Here is a 13,895-nt window from a genome sequence, read left to right on the forward strand (position 1 = left end):
AGCTTCACCGAGGTATTTCATTGAAAAACTCTTATTCAAGTATCCCTTTATGCTATCCAGAAATTCTATATCATTTCCAATCAATAATATGTCATCCACATATAATATCAGAAATACTACAGAGCTCCTACTCACTTTCTTGTAAATACAGACTTCTCCAAAAGTCTTTACAAAACCAAATGCTTTGATCACACTATCAAAGCGTTTATTCCAACTCCGAGAGGCTTGCACCAGTCCATAAATGGATCGCTGGAGCTTGCACACTTTGTTAGCTCCCTTTGGATCGACAAAACCTTCTGGTTGCATCATATACAACTCTTCTTCCAGAAATCCATTCAGGAATGTAGTTTTGACATCCATCTACCAAATTTCATAATCATAAAATGCGGCAATCGCTAACATGATTCGGACAGACTTAAGCATCGCTATGGGTGAGAAGGTCTCATCGTAGCCAATCCCTTGAACTTGTCGAAAACCTTTCGCAACAAGTCGAGCTTTGTAGACAGTAACATTACCGTCAGCGTCAGTCTTCTTCTTGAAGATCCATTTATTCTCAATTGCTTGCCGATCAACGGGCAAGTCAACCAAAGTCCACACTTTGTTCTCATACATGGATCCCATCTCAGATTTCATGGCTTCTAGCCATTTTGCGGAATCTGGGCTCACCATCGCTTCTTCATAGTTCGTAGGTTCATCATGATCTAGTAGCATGACTTCTAGAACAGGATTACCATACCACTCTGGTGCGGATCTTACTCTGGTTGATCTACGAGGTTCAGTAGTAACTTGATCTGAAGTTTCATGATCATTATCATTAGCTTCCTTACTAATTGGTATAGGTGTCACAGAAACCGGTTTCTGTGATGTACTACTTTTCAATAAGGGAGCAGGTACAGTTACCTCATCTAGTTCTACTTTCCTCCCACTCACTTCTTTCGAGAGAAACTCCTTCTCTAGAAAAACTCCGAATTTAGCAACAAAAGTCTTGCCTTCGGATCTGTGATAGAAGGTGTACCCAACAGTCTCCTTTGGGTATCCTATGAAGACACATTTCTCTGATTTGGGTTCGAGCTTATCAGGTTGAAGATTTTTCACATAAGCATCGCAGCCCCAAACTTTCAGAAACAACAACTTTGGTTTCTTGCCAAACCACAGTTCATAAGGCGTCGTCTCAACGGATTTTGATGGTGCCCTATTTAACGTGAATGCGGCCATCTCTAAAGCATAACCCCAAAACGATAGCGGTAAATCTGTAAGAGACATCATAGATCGCACCATATCTAGTAAAGTACGATTATGACGTTCGGACACACCATTACGTTGTGGTGTTCCGGGTGGCGTGAGTTGCGAAACTATTCCGCTTTGTTTCAAATGTAGACCAAACTCGTAACTCAAATATTCTCCTCCACGATTAGATCGTAGAAACTTTATTTTCTTGTTACGATGATTTTCAAATTCACTCTGAAATTCTTTGAACTTTTCAAATGTTTCAGACTTATGCTTCATTAAGTAGATATACCCATATCTGCTTAAATCATCTGTGAAGGTGACAAAATAACGATATCCGCCACGAGCCTCAACATTCATTGGACCACATACATCTGTATGTATGATTTCCAACAAATCTGTTGCTCTCTCCATAGTACCGAATAACGGCGTTTTAGTCATCTTGCCCATGAGGTACGGTTCGCAAGTACCAAGTGATTCATAATCAAGTGGTTCCAAAAGTCCATCAGTATGGAGTTTCTTCATGCGCTTTACACCGATATGACCTAAACGGCAGTGCCACAAATAAGTTGCACTATCATTATCAACTCTACATCTTTTGTTTCAACATTATGAATATGTGTATCACTACTATCGATATTCATAAAAAATAGGCCACTCTTCAAGGGTGCATGACCATAAAATATATTACTCATATAAATAGAACAACCATTATTCTCTGATTTAAATGAATAACCGTCTCGCATCAAACAAGATCAAGACATAATGTTCATGCTCAACGCTGGCACCAACTAACAATTATTTAGGTCTAATACTAATCCCGAAGGTAGATGTAGAGGTAGCATGCCGACCACGATCACATCGACTTTGGAACCATTTCCCACACGCATCGTCACCTCGTCCTTAGCCAATCTTCGCTTAATCCGTAGCCCCTGTTTCGAGTTGCAAATGTTAGCAACAGAACCAGTATCAAATACCCAGGTGCTACTGCGAGCATTAGTAAGGTACACATCAATAACATGTATATCACATATACCTTTGTTCACTTTGCCATCCTTCTTATCCGCCAAATACTTGGGGCAGTTCCGCTTCCAGTGACCAGTTTGCTTGTAGTAGAAGCACTCAGTCTCACGCTTAGGTCCAGACTTGGGTTTCTTCTCCTGAGCAGCAGCTTGTTTGCTGTTCTTCTTGAAGTTCCCCTTCTTCTTCCCTTTGCCCTTTTTCTTGAAACTGGTGGTCTTATTGACCATCAACACTTGATGCTCCTTCTTGATTTCTACCTCCGCGGCTTTTAGCATCGCGAAGAGCTCGGGAATAGTCTTATTCATCCCTTGTATATTATAGTTCATCACGAAGCTTTTGTAGCTTGGTGGCAGTGATTGAAGAACTCTGTCAATGACACTATCAACAGGAAGATTAACTCCCAGTTGAGTCAAGTGATTATGATACCTAGACATTTTGAGTATATGTTCACTGACAGAACTATTCTCCTCCATCTTGCAGCTATAGAACTTATTGGAGACTTCATATCTCTCAATCTGGGCATTTGCTTGAAATATTAACTTCAACTCCTGAAACATCTCATATGCTCCATGACGTTCAAAACATCGTTGAAGACCCGGTTCTAAGCCGTAAAGCATGGCACACTGAACTATCGAGTAGTCATCAGCTTTGCTCTACCAGACGTTCATAACATCTGGTGTTGCTCCTGCAACAGGCTTGGCACTTAGCGGTGCTTCCAGGACGTAATTCTTTTGTGCAACAATGAGGATAATCCTCAAGTTACGGACCCAGTCCGTGTAATTGCTACCATCATCTTTCAACTTTGCTTTCTCAAGGAACGCATTAAAATTCAACGGAACAACAACACGGGCCATCTATCTACAATCAAACATAAACAAGAAAGATACTATCAGGTACTAAGTTCATGATAAATTTAAGTTCAATTAATCATATTACTTAAGAACTCCCACTTAGAAAGATATCCCTCTAATCCTCTAAGTGATCACGTGATCCAAATCAACTAAACCATGTCCGATCATCACGTGAGATGGAGTAGTATCAATGGTGAACATCACTATGTTGATCATATCTACTATATGATTCACGCTCGACCTTTCGGTCTCCGTGTTCCGAGGCTATATCTGTTATATGCTAGGCTCGTCAAGTTTTAACCTGAGTATTCCGCGTGTGCAACTGTTTTGCACCTGTTGTATTTGAACATAGAGCCTATCACACCCGATCATCACGTGGTGTCTCAGCGCGAAGAACTTTCACAACGGTGCATACTCAGAGAGAACACTTATACTTTGATAATTTAGTGAGGGATCATCTTATAATGCTACCGTCAATCAAAGCAAGATAAGATGCATAAAAGATAAACATCACATGCAATCAATATAAGTGATATGATATGGCCATCATCATCTTGTACTTGTGATCTCCATCTCCGAAGTACCGTTATGATCACCATCGTCACCGGCGCGACACCTTGATCTCCATCGTAGTATCGTTGTCATCTCGCCAATCTTATGCTTCCACGACTATCGCTATCGCTTAGTGATAAAGTAATGCATTACAGCGCGATTGCATTGCATACAATAAAGCAACAACCATATGGCTCCTGCCAGTTGCCGATAACTCGGTTACAAAACATGATCATCTCATACAATAAAATTTAGCATCATGTCTTGACCATATCACATCACAACATGCCCTGCAAAAACAAGTTAGACGTCCTCTACTTTGTTGTTGCAAGTTTTACGTGGCTGCTACGGGCTTAGAAAGAACCGTCTTTACCTACGCATCAAAACCACAACGATAGTTTGTCAAGTTGGTGCTATTTTAACCTTCGCAAGGACCGGGCGTAGCCACACTCGGTTCAACTAAAGTTGGAGAAACTGACACCCACCAGCCACCTGTGTGTAAAGCACGTCGATAGAACCAGTCTCGCGTAAGAGTACGCGTAATGTCGGTCCGGGCCGCTTCATCCAACAATACCGCCGAACCAAAGTATGACATGCTGGTAAGCAGTATGACTTATATTGCCCACAACTCGTGTTCTACTTGTGCATAACATCAACGCATAAAACCTGGCTCTGATACCACTGTTGGGGAACGTAGTAATTTCAAAAAAATCCTACGCACACGCAAGATCATGGTAATGCATAGCAACGAGAGGGGAGAGTGTTGTCTACGTACCCTCGTAGACCGGCAATAGAAGCGTTGACACAACGTAGAGGAAGTAGTCGTACGTCTTCCCGATCCGACCGATCCAAGTACCGAACGTACGACACCTCCGAGTTCTGCACACGTTCAACTCGGTGACGTCCCTCGAGCTCCGATCCAGCCGAGTGTTGAGGGAGAGTTTCGTCAACACGACGGTGTGATTATGGTGATGACGTTCTACCGTCGCAGGGCTTCGCCTAAGCACTGCTACGATATGACTGAGGTGGAATATGGTGGAAAGGGGCACCGCACACGGCTAAGGAACGATCATGAAGATCAACTTGTTTGTCATGGGGTGCCCCCTTGCCCCCGTATATAAAGAAGGGAGAGGGGAGGTGCTGCCGGCCCTAGGGGTGCGCCTGGAGGAGTCCTACTCCCACCGGGAGTAGGACTCCCCCCTCTTGCCTTGTTGGAGAAGGAAAGGGGAAGGGGGAAAGAGGAAAGGGGGGCGCCCCCCCCTTCCTTGTCCTATTCGGACTAGGGGGGAGGGGGCGCATGGCCTGCCCTGGCCGGCCCTCCTCTTCTCCCTTAGGGCCCAGGTAGGCCCATTAACCCCCGGGGGGGTCCAGTAACCCCCTATATTCCGGTAAATTCTCGATTTCACCCGGAACATTTCTGATATCCAAATATAGGCTTCCAATATATCAATCTTTATGTCTCGACCATTTCGAGACTCCTCGTCATATCCGTGATCACATCCGAGACTCCGAACAACCTTCGGTACATCAAAACACAAAAACCTTAATTACGATCGTCACCGAACTTTAAGCGTGCGGACCCTACGGGTTCGAGAAGTATGTAGACATGACCGAGACACGTCTCCGGTCAATAAACAATAGCGGAACCTGGATGCTCATATTGGTAGCATTCTATGGTGTTGTGCTTGAAGGACCTAGTGGTTCTGTTGCGACAGTAACAGAATACATCAAGGATGGTTCCCTTCGACAAGTTCTGCAAGGAAAGGGGAAGTAAGTTTCAAACACACCAACACTCAATTAGTTCAGACATCAATTTCATCTTGGATTTTTTTTGTCTGTAGGATGAATTAGCATAGACGGCTGCTTGTGGCAATGGCCATTGCAATCTCTATGGAATATCTGCACGCAAAAAAATCGTGCACTTTGATTTGAAGAGTGACAACCTTCTGCTCAATCTGAGAGACCCATTGTTAGGGATCGTTGCAGAAATTAAAATTTTCTACGCATCACCAAGATCAATCTATGGAGAGACTAGCAACGAGAGAGAGGGGAGTGTATCTTCATAACCTTGAAGATCGCAAAACGGAAGCTTTACAAGAACGCGGATGAGGGAGTCGTACTCGTGGCGATTTAGATCGCGGTTGATTCCGATCCAAGTGCCGAACAATGACAGCTCCGCCTTCAACACGCATGCAGCCCGATGGCGCCTCCCACGCCTTGATCCAGCAAGGAGAGAGGGAGAGGTTGGGGAAGACAACTCCAGCAGCAGCACGACGGCATGGTGGTGTTGGAGCAGCGTGGTACTCCGGCAGGGCTTCGCCAAGCATTGCGGGAGGAGGAGGAGGTGTTGGGGAGGGGGAGGGCTGCGCCTTGGATGTGGTGCGGCTGCCCTCCCACCTCCCCTCTATTTATAGGGGCAAGGGAGAGGGAGGCCGGCCCCCTCCAGATGGATCTAGAGGGGGGCAGCGGCCAAGGGGGGGATGCTTGCCCCCCAAGTCAAGGGGGGCGCCCCCTTTAGGGTTCCCCCAAACCCTAGGCGCATGTGCCCTAGGGGGTTTCACGCTCGGCCCACCTAGGGGCTGGTCCCCCTCCATATTCAGCCCATATGGCCCTCCGGGGCAGGTGGACCCTCTCGGTGGACCCCTGAAACCCTTTCGGTGGTCCCGGTACAATACTGATAAACCCCCGAACACTTCCGGCGACCGAATAAGGACTTCCAATATATAAATCTTTGTCTCCGGACCATTCCGAAACTCCTCGTTATGTCTGAGATCTCATCCGGGACTCCGAACAACATTCGGTAACCACTTACAGACTTTCCCTATAACCCTAGCATCATCGAACCTTAAGTGTGTAGACCCTACGGGTTCGGGAATCATGCACACATGACCGAGACATCTCTCCAGCCAATAACCAACAGCGGGATCTGGATACCCATGTTGGCTCCCACATGTTCAACGATGATCTCATCGGATGAACCATGATGTCGTGGATTCAATCAATCCCGTATAAAATTCCCTTTGTCAATCGGTATGTTACTTGCCCGAGATTCGATCATCGGTATCCCATACCTCATTCAATCTCGTTATCGGCAAGTCACTTTACTCGTTCTGTAACACATTGATGAACCACAAGTATAGGGGATCTATCATAGTCCTTTCGATAAGTAAGAGTGTCGAACCCAACAAGGAGCAGAAGGAAATGATAAGCGGTTTTCAGCAAGGTATTCTCTGCAAGCACTGAAATTATAGGTACCAGATAGTTTTGTGATAAGGTAATTTGTAACGAGAAACAAATGACAAAAGTAAATAAAGTGCAGCAAGGTGGCCCAATCCTTTTTGTAGCAAAGGACAAGCCTAGCCAAACTCTTATATAGGGAAAAGCGCTCCCGAGGACACATGGGAATTATCGTCAAGCTAGGTTTTATCACGATCATATGATTCGCGTTCGGTACTTTGATAATTTGATATGTGGGTGGACCGGTGCTTGGGTACTGCCCTTACTTGGACAAGTATCCCACTTATGATTAACCTCTATTGCAAGCATCCGCAACTACAACAAAAGTATTAAGGCAAACCTAACCATAGCATGAAACATGTGGATCCAAATTAACCCCTTACGAAGCAACGCATAAACTAGGGTTTAAGCTTCTGTCACTCTAGCAACCCATCATCTACTTAATACTTCTCAATGCCTTCCTCTAGGCCCAAATAATGGTGAAGTGTCATGTAGTCGACGTTCACATAACACCACTAGAGGAGAGACAACATACATCTCATCAAAATATCGAAAGAATACCAAATTCACATGACTACTAATAGCAAGACTTCTCCCATGTCCTCAGGAACAAACGTAACTACTCACAAAGCATATCCATGTTCATAATCATAGGGGTATTAATATGCATATAGGATTGATACGTCTCCAACGTATCTATAATTTTTGATTGCTCCATGCTATCTTATCTACTATTTTGGACATTATTGGGCTTTATTATCCACTTTTATATTATTTTTGGGACTAACCTATTAACCGGAGGCCCAGCCTAGAATTGCTGGTTTTTGCCCGTTTTAGGGTTTCAAAAAAAGGATTATCAAACGGAGTCCAAACAGAATGAAACCTTCGGGAACGTGATTTTCTCAACGAACAAGACCACGGAGACTTGGACCCTACATCAAGAAAGAAAAGAGGAGGCCACGAGGTAGGGGGCGCGCCTACCCCCCCCCCCCCCGACGCGCCCTCCACCCTCGTGGGCCCCATGTTGCTCCACCGACGTACTCCTTCCTCCTATATATACCTACGTACCCCCAAACGATCAGATACGGAGCCAAAACCCTAATTCCACCGCTGCAACTTTCTGTATCCACGAGATCCCATCTTGGGGCCTGTTCCGGAGCTCCGCCGGAGGGGGCATCGATCATGGAGGGCTTCTACATCAACACCATAGCCCCTTTGATGAAGTGCGAGTAGTTTACCTCAGACCTACGGGTCCATAGTTAGTAGCTAGATGGCTTCTTCTCTCTTTTTGGATCTCAATACAATGTTCTCCCCCTCTCTTGTGGAGAACTATTCGATGTAATCTCCTTTTTGCGGTGTGTTCGTTGAGACCGATGAATTGTGGGTTTATGATCAAGTCTATCTATGAATAATATTTGAATCTTCTCTGAATTCTTTTATGTATGATTGGTTATCTTTGCAAGTCTCTTCGAAATATCAGTTTGGTTTGGCCTACTAGATTGATCTTTCTTGCAATGGGAGAAGTGCTTAGTTTTGGGTTCAATCTTGCGGTGTCCTTTCCCAGTGACAGTAGGGGCAGCAAGGCACACATTGTATTGTTGCCATCGAGGATAACAAGATGGGGTTTTCTTCATATTGCATGAGTCTATCCCTCTACATCATGTCATCTTGCTTAAGGCGTTACTCTGTTTTTAACTTAATACTCTAGATGCATGCTGGATAGCGGTCGATGAGTGGAGTAATAGTAGTAGATGCAGGCAAGAGTCGGTCTACTTGTCTCGGACGTGATGCCTATATACATGATCATACCTAGATATTCTCATAACTATGCTCAATTCTGTCACTTGCTCAACAGTAATTTGTTCACCCACCGTAGAATACTTATGCTCTCGAGAGAAGCCACTAGTGAAACCTATGGCCCCCGGGTCTATCTTTATCATATTAATCTCCTACTACTTAGTTATTTCCTTTGCTATTTACTTTGCCTTTATTTTACTTTGCATCTTTATCATAAAAATACAAAAAATATTATCTTATCATATCTATCAAATCTCACTCTTGTAAGTGGCCTTATAGGGATTGACAACCCCTATTTGCATTGGTTGCGAGGATTTATTTGTTTTGTGCAGGTACGAGGGACTCAGGCGTAGCCTCCTACTGGATTGATACCTTGGTTCTCTAAAACTGAGGGAAATACTTACGCTACTTTGTTGCATCATCCCTTCCTCTTCGGGGAAAACCAACGCAGTGCTCAAGAGGTAGCAAGAAGGATTTCTGGCGCCGTTGCTGGGGAGGTCTACGCAAAAGTCAACATACCAAGTACACATCACATACCCTTATCTAATGCATTACATTATTTGCCATTTGCCTCTCGTTTCCCTCTCCCCTACTTCACCCTTGCCATTTTATTCGCCCTCTCTCTCTCTCTATCCTCCCTCTCTTTCTCTATTTGCCTCTTTTTTCCGCTTGCTTTTTGTTTGCTTGCTTGTCACGATGGCTTAAGATAATACTAAATTGTGTGACTTCACCAATACCAACAACAATGATTTTATTAGCACTCAGATTGCTCCTCTTACCGATGCTGAATCTTGTGAAATTAATACTGCTTTGCTGATCTTGTCATGAAAGGTCCGTTTTCCGGCCTTCCTAGTGAAGATGCCACTACCCATCTAAATAGCTTCATTGATTTGTGTGACATGCAAAAGAAGAAAGATGTGGATAATGATATTGTTAAATTGAAGCTATTTCCTTTTTCGCTTAGAGAGTGTGCTAAAGCTTGGTTTTCGTCTTTGCCTAAAAATAGTATTGATTCATGGAATAAGTGCAAAGATGATTTTATCTCTAAGTATTTTCCTCCCGCTAAGATCATCTCTCTTAGAAACGATATTATGAATTTTAAGCAACTTGATCATGAACATGTTGCACAAGCTTGGGAGAGAATGAAATTAATGATACGTAATTGACCTACTCATGGTTTAAATTTGTGGATGATTGTTCAGAATTTTTATGCCGGATTGAATTTTGCTTCTAGAAATCTTTTAGATTCGGCCGCGGGAGGCACTTTATGGAAATCATTTTAGGAGAAGCTACTAAACTCCTAGATAATATTATGGTTAATTATTCTTAATGTCACACTGAAAGATCTACTAATAAAAAGGTGCATGCGATAGAAGAAATTAATATTTTGAGTGGAAAGATGGATGAACTTATGAAATTATTTGCTAATAAGAGTGTTTCTTCTGATCCTAATGATATGCCCTTGTCTACTTTGATTGAGAATAATAATGAATCTATGGATGTGAATTTTGTTGGTAGGAACAATTTTGGTTACAACGCGTATAGAGGAAATTTTAGTCCTAGGCCTTATCCTAGTAATCCCTCTAATAATTATGGTAATTCCTACAACAATTCTTATGGAAATTATAATAAGATTCCCTCTGATTTTGAATCTAATATTAAAGAATTTATTACTTCGCAAAAGAATTTTAATGCTATGATTGAAGAAAAATTGCTTAAGATTGATGATTTGGCTAGGAATGTTGATAGAATTGCTCTTGATGTTGATTCTTTGAAACTTAGATCTATTCCACCTAAGCATGATATCAATGAGTCTCTCAAAGCCATGAGAATTTCCATTGATGAGTGCAAAGAAAGAACCGCTAGGATGCGTGCTAAGAAATATGCCTTTATAAGAGCGTGTTCTTCTAGTTCCTCTGAAAATAAAGATGAAGATCTAAAAGTTATTGATGTGTCCCCTATTGAATCTTTGTTTTGAAATATGAATCTTCATAATGATGGGACTGAATATGATCCACCTTTACCTAGAAGGCGTTCCAAGAATTCGGAATTTGTTGATCTTGATGCTAAAATTGATAAAAGTCGGATTGAAGAAATTAAAACCCTAGATGTTGCTAAACCCACTATTATGGATTTCAAGGAATTTAACTATGAAAATTGCTCTTTGATTGATTGTATTTCCTTGTTGCAATCCGTGCTAAATTCTCCTCACGCTTATAGTCAAAATAAAGCATTTTCTAAACATATCGTTGATGCCTTGATGCAATCTTATGAAGAAAAACTTGAATTGGAAGTTTCTATCCCTAGAAAACTTTATGATGAGTGGGAACCAACTATTAAAATTAAAATTAAAGATCATGAATGCTATGCTTTATGTGATTTGGGTGCTAGTGTTTCCACGATTCCAAAGACTTTGTGTGATTTGTTAGGTTTCCATGATTTTGATGATTGCTCTCTAAACTTGCACCTTGTGGATTCCACTATTAAGAAACCTATGGGCAGAATTAATGATATTCTTATTGTTGCAAATAGGAATTATGTGCTCGTAGATTTTATTGTTCTTGACATAGATTGCAATCCTTCATGTCCTATTATTCTGGGTAGACCTTTCCTTAGAACAATTGGTGCAATTATTGATATGAAGGAAGGAAATATTAGATTCCAATTTCCATTAAAGAAAGGCATGGAACACTTTCCTATAAAGAAAATTAAATTAGCTTATGAATCTATTATGAGAGCCACTTATGGATTGCCTACCAAAGATGGCAATACCTAGATCTATTCTTGCTTGTTATGCCTAGCTAGGGGCGTTAAACGATAGCGCTTGTTGGGAGGCAACCCAATTTTATTTTTATTCCTTGCTTTTTGCTCCTGTTTAGTAATAAATAATTTATCTAGCCTCTGTTTTGGTTGTGTTTTTTTGTGTTTAATTAGTGTTTGTGCCAAGTAGAACCGTTGGGAAGACTTGGGGAAAGTCTTGTTGAACTTGCTGTAAAAAACAGAAACTTTAGCGCTCGCGAGAACTGCTGTCATTTTTATTTGGAACGTGATATTTAGTTAATTCTTTTTGCAGATGATTAATAGATAAATTCCTCACGTCCAGAAATTTATTTTAGAATTTTTGGGGTTCCAGATCTTGCGCTAGCTACATATTACTACAGACTATTCTGTTTTTGACATATTCTATTTTCCGTGTGTTGTTTGCTTATTTTGATGAATCTATGGCTAGTAAAATAGTTTATAAACCATAGAGAAGTTGGAATACAGTATGTATAACACCAATATAAATAAATAATGAGTTCATTACAGTACCTTGAAGTGGTCTTTTATTTTCTTTCGCTAACGGTGCTCATGAGATTTTCTACTTTAAGTTTTGTGTTGTGAAGTTTTCAAGTTTTGGGTAAAGATTTGATGGATTATGGAGCAAGGAGTGGCAAGAGCCTAAGCTTGGGGATGCCCATTGTCGTGGTTCTAAGTCTGACAGTAATGTAGGGGGGTAGGTATGGAGAGGCAAGATCTTAGCTATGGAGAAGTTGTAAGCACACGAGGTTTACGAGTTCAGACCCTTCTTGGAGGAAGTAATAGCCCTACGTCTCGGAGCCCGGAGGCGGTCGACTAGATTATGCGTGTATGAATTACAGGGGTGCGAACCCTTTACACTGAGGAGGGGGGTGGCTTATATAGAGTTCGCCGGACCCCTCCGGCCCTCAGTTGTGCAGGGTTTTAAATACATTAAGGTCGGGCGTTACTGGTAACGCCTCTAATAAAGTGCTATGATGACCATAAAAGCTACTTAATAACCGACCGTTAGCATGCGGAGTGCCTTTAGGTCTCCTGGCCATCGAGTGGTTGGATCTTGGTCGAGTGATTGCTTCTTGGTCGAGTGTCTTCGAGTCTGCCGAGTGGAACACCTCCAAGTCGATTGAAAGGTGATTTCTTCTTGAGATGTCCTTGGGTAGGGCAGCTGGGACAGGTCCATGACCCTACCCTAGGTACATAGCTTCATCATTAGCCCCCGAATGGATCGAGTTTTGAGTGGGGAAGGAGTTGAGAACTTCTCCGACTCATTCTTCATGCCATGATCATATCTTGTTTCGGATCAATGAACCCGAGTGATGAGAGCAACTTCCTTTTCAATCGCCTTGATCCATTCTTAGTATTTTGTCGAGTGAGTTTCTTTACTTGAAAGGCTCCGAGTGACGGCGTGGAGGAGATCTTCGGTCTGACAAGTTGTTCTGCTGCCCGCAGATTTTGCGGGATCCGAATTTTGGGAAGCGCGCGAGACGGGGGAGGCCGCAGTAATCGGATGGGATAGGGCGGAGCCGCCTCGATCCCCGCGCCACCTTTTTCGCCATGTATCGCGCGCGTGATTGTTACGGGATTTGACAGGACCGCCCGGGCCTACCAGTCAGCCACTTGGAAGCGACCTCATATAAGGCGTCAGACCGGGGTCTCTTGAACAATGCGTTCCCATTCTCTCCTCTCCTCTTCAGGCTTCTTCGTCGCACTCGCTCTCGCCCCAGCGCCACCGCTCCATACGCGTCTCGCCGGTGACGATGGGGAAGGAGAAGACGGCGGCTCTGGAGCGGGCGAAGAAGGTGACGGCAAAGGCGAAGGGGAAGGCGACCAGTTGGGGTGGATCTTCCTCGTGAGCTGGCCTGCCGAAGGGCTGGATCCAGGGCGACTGGATCCGCTCGATGATCACCCAAGAAGACCTCGACGATCTAGCCGAAGGAGGGCTGATCCCCCATGGATCGGCGCGGCTTCTGGGGAAGGAATCTGAGCCGCAACCTCGGGAGGGTGAGCGCGTTCTCCTTGCCACCCACATTGACCGTGGATTTTCCTTGCCTCCTCACCCTTTCTTTCGGGGATTTCTGAATTTCTTTGGGGCACAACTCCACCACTTCACTCCCAACACAATCGTGTATCTCGCTGCTTTCGTGTCTTTGTGTGAGAATTTCCTGGGTTGTCGGCCTCACTGGGGTCTTTTCAAGCACATTTTCACCTGTCTTTCCCAGACGGTGAAAAAGGCCAGTCCGAGTGACGAGAGAACACAAGTGATTCAGATGTGTGGGGGTCTTGGTGTTCAGATGAGAGGAAAAAGTTCCTTTCCAGCCATGATTCTTCCCGACTCGGTTCGCGGATGGCAGTCGACCTGGTTTTACTGCAAAGACCAGTCGACGCCAGGACAGTCGACTGGCCTCCCTC

General features: G+C 43.5%; 1 pseudogene; it reads left to right on the forward strand.

Moving 5' to 3' along the window:
• Nucleotides 1-5,304: 5,304 nt before the first annotated feature.
• The window catches only part of LOC125516587, a 36,380-nt pseudogene continuing 27,789 nt past the window's right edge, over nucleotides 5,305-13,895 (forward strand).

This window comes from Triticum urartu, chromosome 6 (assembly GCF_003073215.2).
Source record: "Triticum urartu cultivar G1812 chromosome 6, Tu2.1, whole genome shotgun sequence".
Classification (NCBI taxonomy): domain Eukaryota; kingdom Viridiplantae; phylum Streptophyta; class Magnoliopsida; order Poales; family Poaceae; genus Triticum; species Triticum urartu.